This window comes from Odocoileus virginianus, chromosome 8 (assembly GCF_023699985.2).
Source record: "Odocoileus virginianus isolate 20LAN1187 ecotype Illinois chromosome 8, Ovbor_1.2, whole genome shotgun sequence".
NCBI classification, from domain to species: Eukaryota; Metazoa; Chordata; class Mammalia; order Artiodactyla; family Cervidae; genus Odocoileus; species Odocoileus virginianus.
The window spans coordinates 63,706,407-63,720,803 of record NC_069681.1 but is presented as its reverse complement, the minus strand read 5'-3'; positions in this window follow the sequence as shown (position 1 = coordinate 63,720,803).

Here is a 14,397-nt window from a genome sequence, read left to right as displayed (position 1 = left end):
AAGATTTTGTTTATGTTGAGATATATAACATACTAAATCTAGGTGGTGCCTAGCTTTTATGTAATCATAATTCTAACACTTGCCATTTTCTAATATGTGTCTTTCCCTCATCATGGGAAATTTCTAGCTCATTTCAATTTCATCAAAAGACATGTCTTACACATAGTGAAACTGTTTTCTTTCACATTCTATACTACACATACTTTATACAGAAATAATTAGGCATAGATTCTCACTTGTAGCTACATTCTGTTTCACATTAGAAACTTAATCATTTTATGGGAAACCCTTCTGCTTACTCACTCTACTTTTTGCATCGAGGCTAATAATTCTTAGTTTTTATTTTTCCTGTTGTAAGGTCTTCTGCCATAAAAGAGGATCTTTGGTTTGTTTCCTGATTCTTCATATTCTTTCTCAGCTTTCTATTATTAGCACCATCTCTGTCTTCTCTGTAATATGGTAGCCTACCTTAACATCAGATAAAACCATAGTTCTTAGAAGTGGATAGAATGCTGTGGATTCCATCCCAGATTAAATGAGATGTCCTACCTAAATCAGAGTCTTAAACCCCAATTTCTCTACTGTTTTGAACAGTCAGTTCTGTTGGGTGCTAACACCTGGCAGTAAACAAGCAGATCTGTGAAGTGCTTTGTTAAACAAATTTAACTTATTTCTGTTTCTCAGACAGTTGAATATGTTCATTTGCATTATACATTTTCAAGTGCCTACAGCCAGTATTTGTCATTCATCCTCTTATAGAGAGAATGTGAAAGTTTTGTTTTTTTTTTTTTTAAATCAGGTACGCAAATTTAGCACAGTGATAAAGCCATAACATAGTCAAGGAGAGTGTTTCCTCTAAAATATTCTTCAAAATAAGCTCACCTACATTATGGAAATGCTAAGCACCAATTGAGACACTGGCAGCAATCCTCTGAAGCAGAAAAGAATTAAAAATTGAAGGAATAAGAATAATTGAAAAAGTCACTGATTTGAGACAGTGTTGTCAAAGGTAAAGGCCTAGTTTGCAGCAATAACGTATTCAAGAAAATGATGTTCAATTGTTTTCAGTGACAATCACCAGGAGAAAATCAAGTACCTTATAGCAATTACTGAATTTCTGCCAGAATCTGTTATAACATTGCCTTAGGGGAGTCAAGATAAAGAAGAATCTAGCTAAGAAGCCACATCAAAAAAAGGAGGAAAAGAGAAAGACCATAGCAGCGTTAACTTGTGAAGTTACTTAATGATAAGAGGTGTTGTCTTCTGGGAGAAGGGGAGAATTGATAGAATATTTAGTAATGAGTAACTAAAAACTGTGGTGTTGGAGAAGACTGTTCAGAGTCCCTTGGACAGCAAGGAGATCCAACCAGTCCATTCTAAAGGAAATCAGTCCTGAGACTGAAGGAAAAGGCAACACACACCAGATTGCTAAGTGGTAGATTTAATAAATAAGGAAATGTACTTATGATGTTTGTTTCGGGTAGCCTCAAGATAAATAGATTTCTGCAAAGCCCACCAAATCTTAAAACATTAATATGGTATAGAGGTGTTAACTGTGTTCAGTAATGTATATGGTCCAGATGATCTCAACAGCAAACTACTATTTTAATTCTGTGTCTTAGGTAACTTCTAGCTCTGAGAAGGCAAGCAAAGAGAACTTTCCAAATACAGGGGAGGGTATGAGCAGCCTCCAAATACCCAGGACTGGTTATCAGGTCAAACTAGTGATTACATTTTTTGATGACTTTCCCCAAAACTCCACCCCTCATGACAGGCTCTTACAATCTCGTAAGACTCATCTTTTGCAGTGTGCTCTGAGTGGTCACTATGATATTTTGTTGACATGGATATGTCTCATTTTGTGTCTATCTGACTGTGCTGGAGGTAGGTACACCAGCAATAGCATAGAACATGCAAGGAAAAAAAAAAAAATGTTAAGGCAACTAATTGTCAAAATCAGTAGCAACTCTTTTCACCAAATCCCCCTTGCTCTTAACCTATAAATTCCCATAGGCAGTGAATTGATTATTCAAGGAGCCTGCTTGTGCCCTCATTGCTGTTGTTCAGTAGCTAAGGCACGCTTGACTCTTTGTGACAGGCTACCCTGTCCTTCACTATTTCCTGGAGATGGCTCAGATTCATGTCCGTTGAGTCAGTGATACTATCTAACCATCTCATCTTCTGCCACCCTCTTATTATTTTGCCTTCCATCTTTCCCTGCACTGGGGTTTTTTCCAATGAGTCAGCTCTTCAAAACAGGTGGTCAAAGTATTGGAGCTTCAGCATCAGTCCTTCCAATGAATATTCAATGAATCTAATTTCCTTTAGGATTGACTGGTTTGCTCTCTTTGCAGTTCAAAGGGCTCTCAAGAATCTTCTCCAGCACCACAATTTAAAAGCATCATTTCTTCAGTGATCAATCTTCCTTATGGTCCAACTCTCACATTTGTATATCACTATGGGAAAAAACATAGCTTTGACTATATGATCCTTTGTCAGCAAAGTGATGTTTCTGTTTTGAATACTGTCTAGGTTTGTTATAGTTTTCCTTCTAAGGAGCAAGTATCTTTTAATTTCATGGCTGTGGTAACTGTCCACAGTGATTTTGTAGCCCAATGAAATAAAATTTGTTGCTATTTCCATTTCATCCCATCCTAATTTCTATTAAGTAATGGGACTGGATGCCATGATTGTACTTTTCTTAATGGTGAGTTTCAAGACAGTTTTTTCACTCTCCTTTCACCATCATTAGGAGGCTCTTTAGTTCCTTTTTGCTTTATGCCATGAGAGTGGTATCATCTTCACATCTGATATTTCTGATATTTCTCCAGGAAATCTTGATTCTAGCTTGTGAGTCTTCCAGCCTGGCATTTTGCATGATGTACTGTGCATATAAGTTAAATAAACAGAGTCACAACAGCCTTCTCTGGTGGCTTAGATGGTAAAGCATCTGCCCACAATGTGGCAGACCCAAATTTGATCCCTGGGTTGGGAAGATCCCCTGGAGAAAGAAATGGCAGTCCACTCCAGTATTCTTGCCTGGAAAATCCCATGGACAGAGGACCCTGGTAATCTACAGTCCATGGGGTCGCAAAGAGTTGGACACAACTGAGTGACCTCACTTTCACAATAGCCTTGTTGTACCCCTTTTCCAAATTGGAACCAGTTGGCTGTTCCATGTAAGATTCTGATGCTGCTTCTTGACCTGCATACACATTTCTCAGGAGACAGGTAAGGTGGTCTGGTATTCTCATCTCTTTAAGAATTTCTGTGATTTGTTATGATCCACATAGCCAACGGTTTTAGCATAGTCAATGAAGCAGAATTAGGTGTTTTTCAGGAACACCTTTGCTTTCTCCATGATTCAGTGAACACTGACAACTTGATCTCTGGTTCCTCTGCCTCTTTGAAATCTAGCTTGTACATCTGGAAGTTTCCAGTTCATGCTGGTGAATACAGATGTCAGGCTGCTATGCCAGAGCCTGAATCATCTCAGCTGCAAACTTCAAGTCCTGTGGTTTGTTGGAACAAGTCTGAAGAAAATGACCCACAGAAGACTGGCAACATTTCACCTAATAAAATCTTATTTAGACATTGGCTGCTGAGTGGTTCTATCCACTGATTTTTCTCTTAAAGTCAGGAGAGAGAGAAAGATCATCCCAGGACCTGCTAATCAGCATAATGATCAGGCTTTTTATTTCCTCAAGAGAAAGCAAATTTATATGTGGAATAAATCCTTTCTGCTTGGGGTTTATGTAATTAACATGTGATAGAGATTAGAGTTTCAGTTTGAGAAATGTTGGTGCCATGACCAGAATCTGAAGCAGGGTCCCAAATGATTTGAGAGCAGAAGTTCTCAACTGAGAGTGGTTTTTCTCCATCAGGGGACACTTGGCAATATCAGGACATATTGGGGGTAGAAAAGCTACTGGCATCTACTGGGTAGAATTCCACTAAGCATCCTAAAGTGCACAAGACAACTCCTACAAAATGTTTATTTAGTATACACATCAACTGTGCAAAAATTGAAAAAAATCTATTCTTAAAGGTTAATGGTGCAATCAAGATACTGGATAGTCTGGAAAACTGGTGTACCTTGGAATGCTTGCTATGACAACAGCCCCATAACAAACCTTGTGATCTTACTTTTTTGCCATGCTTCTGTCCTCCGGCTGGAGCCAGCTGGTCCATGGTTGCATGTCCACCAGGAAAGATTGTAAAGAAAGTAATTCAGATTCTGAATACATCATTCCTATCAACATCAACTACTGACATTAGTAGTTACATGATGATTGCCATTAAATAAATAAAGACATACATAAATAGATTATATTAATATTGAAACATGTAAATTAGCTATTTGTTGGATTCTTAAAAGGCATTTAGACATATATTGGGTTCTTAAAATTAGTGTGTTTTTAAAAACAAATTGAACATAAAATCTTCAAAATAAGAAATTTAATTTCTACTAGGGTGAAAAGCAAGTTTTGTATTTACTATTTGTCTGACAGAAGTCACTATTTTTTGTTTCTTTTTCTTTTTCACAAGCAAAGTAGATTTTGTTGTTACTGATAGTACAAGAGCTCTATCAAAATTTCATTTATATATTCCCCTTATCTTCATCTGATACATTTTAAAGTTATTTAAAGTGCATTTATAATAATTAGCCTCCTTCCCATCTCCCTCCCCATACCATACCTCTAGGTTGATACAGAACCCCTGTTTGAGTTTCCTGAGACATACAACAAATTCTCATTTGCCATCTATTTTACATATGGTGATGTAAGTTTCCATGTAATTCTTTCCATACATCTCACACTCTCCTCCCCTCTCTCCACATCCATTTGTCTGTTCTCTAAATCAGTTTCTCCATTGCTGCACTGCAAATAGATTCTTTGGTACCATTTTTCTAGATTCCATATATATGCATTAGTATATGATATTTATCTTTCTCTTTCTGACTTACTTCACTCTATACAATAGGTTCTAGGTTCATTCACCTCATTAGAATTGACTCAAATGTGTTCCTTTTTATGGCTGAGTAATATTTCATCATGTATATGTACCACAACTTCTTTATCCATTCATCTGTTGATGGATATCTAGGTTTCTTCAATGTTCTATCTATCATAAATAGTGCTGCAATGAACAACGGGGTACAGGTGTCTTTTTCAATTTTGGTTTCCTCAGGATATATGCCTAGGAGTGGGATTGCTGGGTCATATGGTGGTTTCATTCCTAGTTTTTTAAAGGTATCTCCATACCATCTTCCATAGAGGCTGGATCAATTTATATTCCCACCAACAGTGCATGAGGGTTACTTTTCTTCACATGCTCTCCAGCATTTATTGTTTGTAGACTTCTTGATGATGGCCATTCTGACTGGTGTGAGGTGATATCTCATTGTAGTTTTGATTTGCATTTCTCTAATAATGAGCAATACTGAACATATTTTCATTTGTTTGTTAGCCATCTGTATGTATTCTTTGGAGAAATGTCTGTTTAGGTCTTTTCCCCACTTTTTGATTGAGTTGTTTTTCTGGTATTGCATTGTATGAGCTGCTTGTATATTTTAGAAGGTGTGGAGGAAAGGGAATCTTCCTATACTGTCTGTGGAATGTAAATTTGTGCAGCCAGTATGGAGGTTCCTAAAAAAACCTAAAAATAGAGCTACTATGTGATTCTACAATCCCACTCCTGCCTGGGTATAAATATGGAGAAAACTTTAATTCAAAAAGATATATGCATCCTAATGTTCATATCAGCATATCAGCTTATTCACAGTAGCCAAGATGCAGAAGCAACTTAAGTGTACATCTACAGATAAATGGGTAAAGAACATGTCTTATGCATATATATATATATATATATATATATATATATATATATATATATGAGAGAGAGTTCACTGTGCTCTACACCTGAAACTAGCACAACATTGTAAATCAACTATACTTCAATAAAAAGGATACCAGAAAAAAAGTGCATATATAACTTTGTCATTTCAAATTTTTAGTAAAAGTGTGGTGAATATTTTGATTGTTCAATGTCTTTATAATACACTAAATAAATAATGATTGGTTCTAAGAAGCAATTTGGTTCAAGAAATGGCCAACTATTCAACACCATTTAGATCAGAAAATGTGATAATTGTATGTGTGCTTTTCTGAATCTAAATAGAAGGTGCAAATAATTTCTTGCAGATTTACTTGATTATAATTATTTATTGTTGTTGTTCAGTCACTAAGTTGCGTCTGACTCTTTGCAACCCCAAGGAATGCAACATGTCAGACTTCCCTGTCCTTTGATACCATCCAGTTTGCTCAGATTCATGTCCATTGGGTCAGTGATGCTATCTAACTATCTAATCCTCGGTTGCCCCCTATTGCCTTCAATCTTTCTCAGCATCAGGGGTCTTCCTATGAATCAGCTCTTTGCATCAGATGGTCAAATTATTGGAGCTTCAGCATCAGTCCTTCTAAAAAATATTCAGGGTTGATTTCCTTTAGGATTGACTGGTTGGATCTCCTTGTAGTCCAAGGGATTCTCAAGAGTCTTAACCAACACCACAATTTAACAGCATCAATTCTTCGGCTCTTGGTCTTCTTTATGGTCCAACTCTCACATCTGTACATCACTACTGGAAAATCATAGCTTTGACTATATGGACATTTGTCAGCAAAGTGATATCTCTGCTTTTTAATATGCTGTCTAGGTTTATCATAGTTTTGCTTCCACGGAGCAAGCATCTTTTAATTTCATGGCTGCAGTCACCATCAGCAGTGATTTTGGAGTCCAAAAGAATAAATTATCACTGTTTCTACTTTTTCCCTTTGTATTTGCCATGAAGTGTTGGGACTGGATGCCATGATCTTATTTGAATTGCATATAGCTTCATTGAGTTTTAGTTTTTCATTGAGTTTTCATATTGTGTTTTGAAATGAAATTGCAAAGGATTTCATTTTAGTTTTTTGAATCACTCATAGCTTCATTGAGTTATGCAATCCCCTTTGCCACAAGGCTGTGATCCACAGCAGTAGTGTTAGTCGCTCAGTCATGTGCTACTTTTTGCGACCCCATGGACTACTATAGCCTGCCAGGCTCCTCTGAACATGGGTGTCTTCAGGCAAGAATATGGGAGTGGGTTGCCATACACTTCTGCAGGAGGTTTTCCAGATCCAGGGATTGATCCTGGGTCTCCCACATTGCAGGCAGATTCTTTACCATCTGAGCCACCAGAGAAGCCAAACTATTTAGTCTTAGAAAAATTATGTAGACAAGATACCTTGTGCACATTCTGAAAATTACAGGCTATCATATGAAGGACAAATAAAATTATATTTACACATACACTTAAATGTTGTTGATATTACTGATTTGAAAATATTAACTGAACTTTAATTTTGGCTAATTTTAATTTTGGCAAACATTAAGTTTGGCTAGTTATGCTAACATTTCATCAAAACATTTTCTCCTCATCCATAGTTATAGGAGAATAGCCAAAAACAAGATAGAGAACATCCTTTAACCTCTCTTGCACTTAGATGTTACTTTGTGACTAAGTTCCTTCTCAAAGAATGGGAGAAGAAATTATGTATTTTTCAGAGTGTATTTGACCCATCTACCCTCTCTCTTCCCTCTCTCCTGAGTGAGCACAAACTATAGTAAAGCCTATGATTAAAGGATACTAAGATGGGAAGTGTGAGTTTGTTGAGAAGAAATTCTTCCTGCCCTTGATCACCTTCCTTGGATTGTTAAATTAATGATAAATAAAATTAAGGGTGTTTGTGCCATACTTTTGGGTTTTTTAGAGCATTTTTACCTACCAGTACATTTCCTAGGTATCTACCTATATTCATTTCCTGAGGTTGCTATAACAAATTACCACAAACTGGATGGTTTAACATGTCAGAAATATATTCTCTAACAATTCTGGAGACTAGAAGTCCAAAATCAAACTTTGTCAGACTACTTCCCGCTGGAGGCTCTAGAAGAAATTTCTTCCTTGCCTTTTCTAGTTCTGGTTTTGTGACTGCATCGCTCCAGTTCTGCCTCCATTTTTAACATGGCCTTCTTTTCTCCTTTCCTATCTCAACTTTATGTGTTTCTTTATAAGAATTCTTATCATTGAATTTAGGAGAATAATCTCATCAGAAGATCTTTAATATATTCTGGGGGTTAGGATGTAGACATTCAATCTACTACACCACCTTTAAGAAATGTTGTTGAATTTTTTTGTTTCTTTTCCACTCTGTGTTTTCACTCTCTATAATGTATTATATAGATCACAAAAGCATTCAATAAAGAATGCTTCAGTCTTTAAGTGGAGCCTTTCATGATTTTGCATATGACTTATAAATGGGAATTCATAGATTCTAATTTGACTGACATTAAATTGATTTATCTGTAATGAGTAAAATCAGAGAAAATGGGAAATGAAAAAGTAGTAAACAATCAAATTGTGTCTGTTTTATTATTATTATTAATTTCTTCTTTTTAGAAATGCTCTCATTTCTTTTCAGGCAAAAAGAGGTCAAAATGCCAACCATTCCACTGCAAAGCAGATCACTAGAACATGATGTGAAAATGGAACTCTTTGTATCTCAGTTTCAACTGAAGCATAAACACAATAAAAGCCAGGAATTCTTGAGACAGACAATGAAAAAACTTTTTTAAAGGAGGGGAATCTCTGAAGAGGATCTAATTTGGAGAGAGGTTCCTGTGGATTTCCCCAGGATAAGAACAGGAGACAGGGATGAAAGGATGTGATTTCAAATTCAACTATAATGAATGGACTTCAACAGAAAAAAATTCAAGCAGGTGCTATGTGTTCTGGTAAGTGCTATGTGTTGGAAGGACCAGAAGGACTATTTCCTGACCCAGGCTTGAGAAAGATCAAATTACCTGGAAGGTGGCAGGGTCAATGTTGCACCTAACAAATAACTTTTCTTCTTTCCAACAGTGGTTAATAAGCACATAAATGAGAAGTGTCAGCCTGGCTTCATTTTAGAAGGGAGTCTGCCTGAGAGGGAAATCTGACATAGCAAAGAATCCCAGCAGTAAGAGAGTTCGTTCCTGAGGGATAAGCTCCAGAGGAAGTACAGTCATGGCCTCCACAAGTGGAAGGGCCTGGAGGGGTCAGACTCTGAAGAACCCACAAAATCACCCACAGGGCAACATCATTCTTAAACATCTGCCAGGTCTAGAGTGCACCAAGCTTCTTACAGCATTTCAATTAGAGGAAGAACTGTATGTCAATGTAATTTCTTCTCCTCCTGCTTCAAGAAAGAGGATGGGAGCTGTGCATGAGAAAGCAAGACAGAGATCCATGGTACTTCCCAAGAAAGGGAGCCCCAACTGGGAAAAATAGGTGGGGTGGACAATTTACTGAAAATGAATAGTTTCCTGTTAAAACATGTATTTATAACACAAGAAATTGTTCATGCACAGTTGATAATCAAATGAATAAAATCAGCAAAATGGAAATCATGTTACCTGTTAATTTTCTCGAAGCTACCAAGCAACACTTGATGTAGAAAAGTGAATACCTCCTAGTCCTTGTCTTCCCCTGTTGCTGACTGATCTAATCATCCACTCCAACAACGAGAAAATCTAGCTTCCATTGTCCACCATAAATTTACTTAGTTGTTTAAATCCAGTATAGCGTAAGGTTGTTTCTGAATTGTTAATTCATACCATCATGGGAAATACCTGTTTCAGCCAGGCTGCAGTACTGATATGGAATTTCTTTTGTCTTTGTTTTTTTATATTCCATCCAATTCCAAAGTTAATTAAGTTCGCTCCTTTTTTTGGTCACCGCATTTGGTGAGATTGTTTCATACATTTGTAAGGCAGCTAGGTTTTTCTTTTTGGTCACATTCTTTATTTCATTATAGAATCCCCTGGCTTCCTAAGTTAAAAAAAAAAAAAAAATATTCAAGTTCATTCTTTGTACTTCAAAATTCTTTAGATTTAGGCAATGAGATAGGGTTATATATACCCAGTGACAATATCACTAGTTCAGTTCAGTTCAGTCATTCAGTCGTGTCCGACTCTTTCAGACCCCATGAACCGCAGCACGCCAGGCCTCCTTGTCCATCACCAACACTCAGAGTACACCCAAACCCATGACCATCGAGTCGATGATGCCATTTAACCATCTCATCCTCTGCCGTCCCCTTCTCCTCCTGCCCTCAAGCTTTCCCAGCATTAGGGTCTTTTCTAATGACAGCTCTTCGCATCAGGTGGCCAAAGTATTGGAGTTTCAGCTTCAACATCAGTCCTTCCAATGAACACCCAGGACTGATCTCCCTTAGGATGGACTGGCTGGATCTCCTTGCAGTCCAAGGGACTCTCAAGAGTCTTCTCCAATACCACAGTTCAAAAGCATCAATTCTTCAGTGCTCAGCTTTCTTTATAGTCCAATCCTCACATCCATACATGACCACTGGGAAAATCATAGCCTTGACTAGACAGACCTTTGTTGGCAAAGTAATGTCTCTACTTTCAATATGCTATCTAGTTTGGTCATAACTTTCCTTCCAAGGAGTAAATGTCTTAATTTCATTGTTGCAATCACCATCTGCAGTGATTTTGGAGCCCAGAAAAAGAAAGTCAGCCACTGTTTCCACTGTTTGCCCATCTATTTCCCATGAAGTGATGGGACTTGATTCCATGATCTTAGTTTTCTGAATGTTGAGCTTTAAGCCAACTTTTTCACACTCCTCTTTTACTTTCATCAAGAGGCTCTTTCGTTCTCCTTCACTTTCTGCCATAAGGGTGGTGTTATCTGCATATCTGAGGTTATTGATACTTCTCCCAGCAATCTTGATTCCAGCTTGTGCTTTCTCCAGCCCAGCATTTCTCATGATGTACTTTGTATATAAGTTAAATAAGCATGGTGACAATGTACAGTAGTCCTTTTCCTATTTGGAACGTCAGTTGTCCCATGTCCAGTTCTAACTGTTGATTCTTGACCTGCATACAGGTTTCTCAAGAGGTAGGTCAGGTGGTCTGGTATGCCCACCTCTTTCAGAATTTTCCACTGTTTATTGTGATCCACACAGTCAAAGGCTTTGGCATACTCAATAAAGCAGAAATAGATGTTTTTCTGGAAATCTCTTGTTTTTTCGATGATTCAGTGGATGTTGGCAATTGGATCTCTGGTTCCTCTGCCTTTTCTTAAACCAGTTTGAACATCTGGAAGTTCATGGTTCACGTATTGCTGAAGCCTGGCTTGGAGAATTGTAAGCATTTCTTTACTAGCATGTGAGATGCATGCAATTGTGTTATAACTTGAGCATTCTTTGGCGTTGCCTTTCTTTGGGATTGAAATGAAAACTGACCTTTTCCAGTCCTGTGGTCACTGCTGAGTTTTCCAAATTTGCTGGCATATTGAGTGTAGCACTTTCACAGCATCATCTTTCAGGATTTGAAATAACTCAACTGGAATTCCATGACCTCCACTAGCTTTGTTCATAGTGATGCGTCCTAAGGCCCACTTGACTTCACTTTCCAGGATGTCTGGCTCTAGTTGAGTAATCACACCATTGTGATTATCTGGGTCGTGAAGATCTTTTTTGTACAGTCCTTCTGTGTATTCTTGCCATCTCTTCTTACACAATATCTTAAAGTAAAATTCCTCTTCAGTGTCTTAGAAATAAAATTCCTCTTTGTTTTACCAGTCAATATATCCCTTCCCACTCCTGGCAACCACTAATATGTTTCCTATCTCAGCACTTTTAACTTTTTCAGATGTCATACAAATCGGATCATACAGTACTCAGTACTTAAAACTGGCTTCTGTCACTTAGTAGGGAACATCTGAGATTAACCCTTTTCTTCTGTGAGTTGATAAGTTAAACCTTTTTTAATTGCCAAGTTATTCTGTACTATAAATATGTACTCCTGTTTGTTTTTGTTGTTGTTTGATTTTTAGCTTATTCACCTATTAAAGGACAACTTTTTTTATTACAACTAGTGACAATTTTGGTTTAAATTAGTGCAATCTTTCAAATTTTTGTGTGGATATTCATTTTCAAATTGGTTAGATAAATATCTATAAGCATGATTGCTGGGTCCCATGTTAAAGAAACATTTAGCTTCCTAAGAAAATACCAAAATGTCTTGGAGGTGAACCACTGTGCATTCCCAAGGCAATCCACTCCAGTGGGTTGAATGAGACTTTCTGTTACTCCACATTCTTTTCAGAAATGAATACTCTCAGATTTTAGGAAGTTATCAATTATATTTGTTCTATATTAATATCTCATTTTGATTTGGCATTTAATGACGTGATACTGAACATCTTTTCATATGCTTTTTTATCATCTGCTTATCTCTGCAATCTTAGTGAAATTTGCTTCAGATGTTTTGCCAATTTTTAACTAGAATTTTGATTTTTTTAGTAAGGAATTTTAAGTTTGCTATAGCATTTTGATTAAATATCTTGCCTGGAATTTCTTAGAGAAATATACATGCAGAATATAGGAGATAATGGATAGATAATAGATAAATAGATATAAAGGAGATTTAGTGTCAGGAATTGACTTCTTGCCATTATGGAGACTGAGAAATCCTACAGTATGCCAAGAGCAAGCTTTAAAGTCAGGAAAATTGGATGGGTTTAACTCAGTCTGAATTTGAAGGCCTGAGAACCAGGGGAGGTACTGGTATATATCCTACTCCAAGGGACAGAGGAGAAGAAATGAAATATCCCATTTCAAACACTGAGGCAGGAACAAAGAGATGCATTTCTTCTATGTTCTGATCTATTCAGGCCCTCATCTGATTGGTTGATGCCTCATTGGGGAGGTCAATCTTCTTTGCTGAGTTCATCAATTCAAAAGACAGTCTCATTTGAAAATACCCTCACAGACATTCCCAGATATAATGGGAATAATCCGAGCACTACTGGGCAATTGAATTGACAGGTAAAATTAACCATCAGAACGTGCTTTATCAGATATGTGAATTATATGTATCTTCTCCCAGTTAGCAGTTTGTCTTTTCATTCTTTTATTATTCTCTTTCATTAAGCAGAAATTTTAATCCTTATACAGTCCAATTTATCTTTTTCTTAATGTATCATTCCTTTAGTGTTGTATCTAAAACCTCATGAACAAGATCTTGTAGAGTTTCCCCTTGCTTCCTTTTAAAAATTTAATAGGATTGCTTTTGACATTTATATTTCAGATTCATTTTGAAATAACTTTTTGAAAGGTATAAGGTCTATATCTAAGGTTTCTTTTTCCCATGTTAACTTACAGTTAATTATTCCAGCATCATCTGTTGACATTACTATTCTTCTCCCATTGATTTGCTTTTGTGTCCTTATAAGAAATCAGTTTTAGCCATGTGTTCATGAGCTTATTTTCTTGCCTCTTCATTACTGTGTATTGATAAATATGTCCATCATTTTGCCAATACCATTTGTCTTAATTTTATTACTAAATTTTATAGGACTCTTTCAATAATTCCTAAAAATTTACTAATAAAGATGTGTGGTATTGCCAAAATGCTAGATATGATACTCGGGCTTCCCTGGTGATTCAGCAGTAAAGAATCACCTGCCAATACCAGAGACAAAAGTTCAAACCCTGGGTCAGGAAGATCCCCTGGAGAAATAGGCAACCTACTCCAGTATGCTTGCCTGGAAAACCCCTTGGACAGAGGAGCCTGGTGGACTACAGTCCATGGAGACACAAAAGAATTAGACAGGATTTAGCAAATAAACATCAGCAAACAACTGAAAGAGTATTGTGATTCCTCAAATTTTGTTCATTTTCTTTAGTATTATTTTGATTATTCAAAGTCTTTTGCCTTACCCTATAAACAGAAATAGAGAATCTATTTACAAGGTAAAATAGTTGATTAGGAATCATTAGAAAGTTTGAAAGGGGAAGAAATAACATATTATAAACATGTACATTTGCAGTCTGGAATAGGGTTTTTTTTTTTAATGAATCTTTAAAAGTTCTTCTTTAAATTAAAATAAAAATCAACATCTGATCTTGCCATAAAAATTTCTCTATCGAGGTATAATTGATATAGAACATGTTAGGCATACAATTCAATCATTTGATATTTGTGTATAATGCAAAATTATCACCAAAAGGCTAGTTAACATTCATTATAATGCACACTCACAGATTTTTTTTCTTGTGATGAGAAATTTCAACATTTACTCTCAGCAACTTTTAAGTATGCAATGCAGTATTATCAATTGTATTTACCAAGCTATGGGTTGCATTACCATAGGCTATTTTTTATAATTGGAAATCCATACCTTTTGAACCACCTTCATTCATGTCACCTACTTCCTACCTACCACCTCACTGGGCAACCAATAACCTGTTCTCTGTATGTATGAGCTCCTTTTGTGTGTGGTTTGTTTTT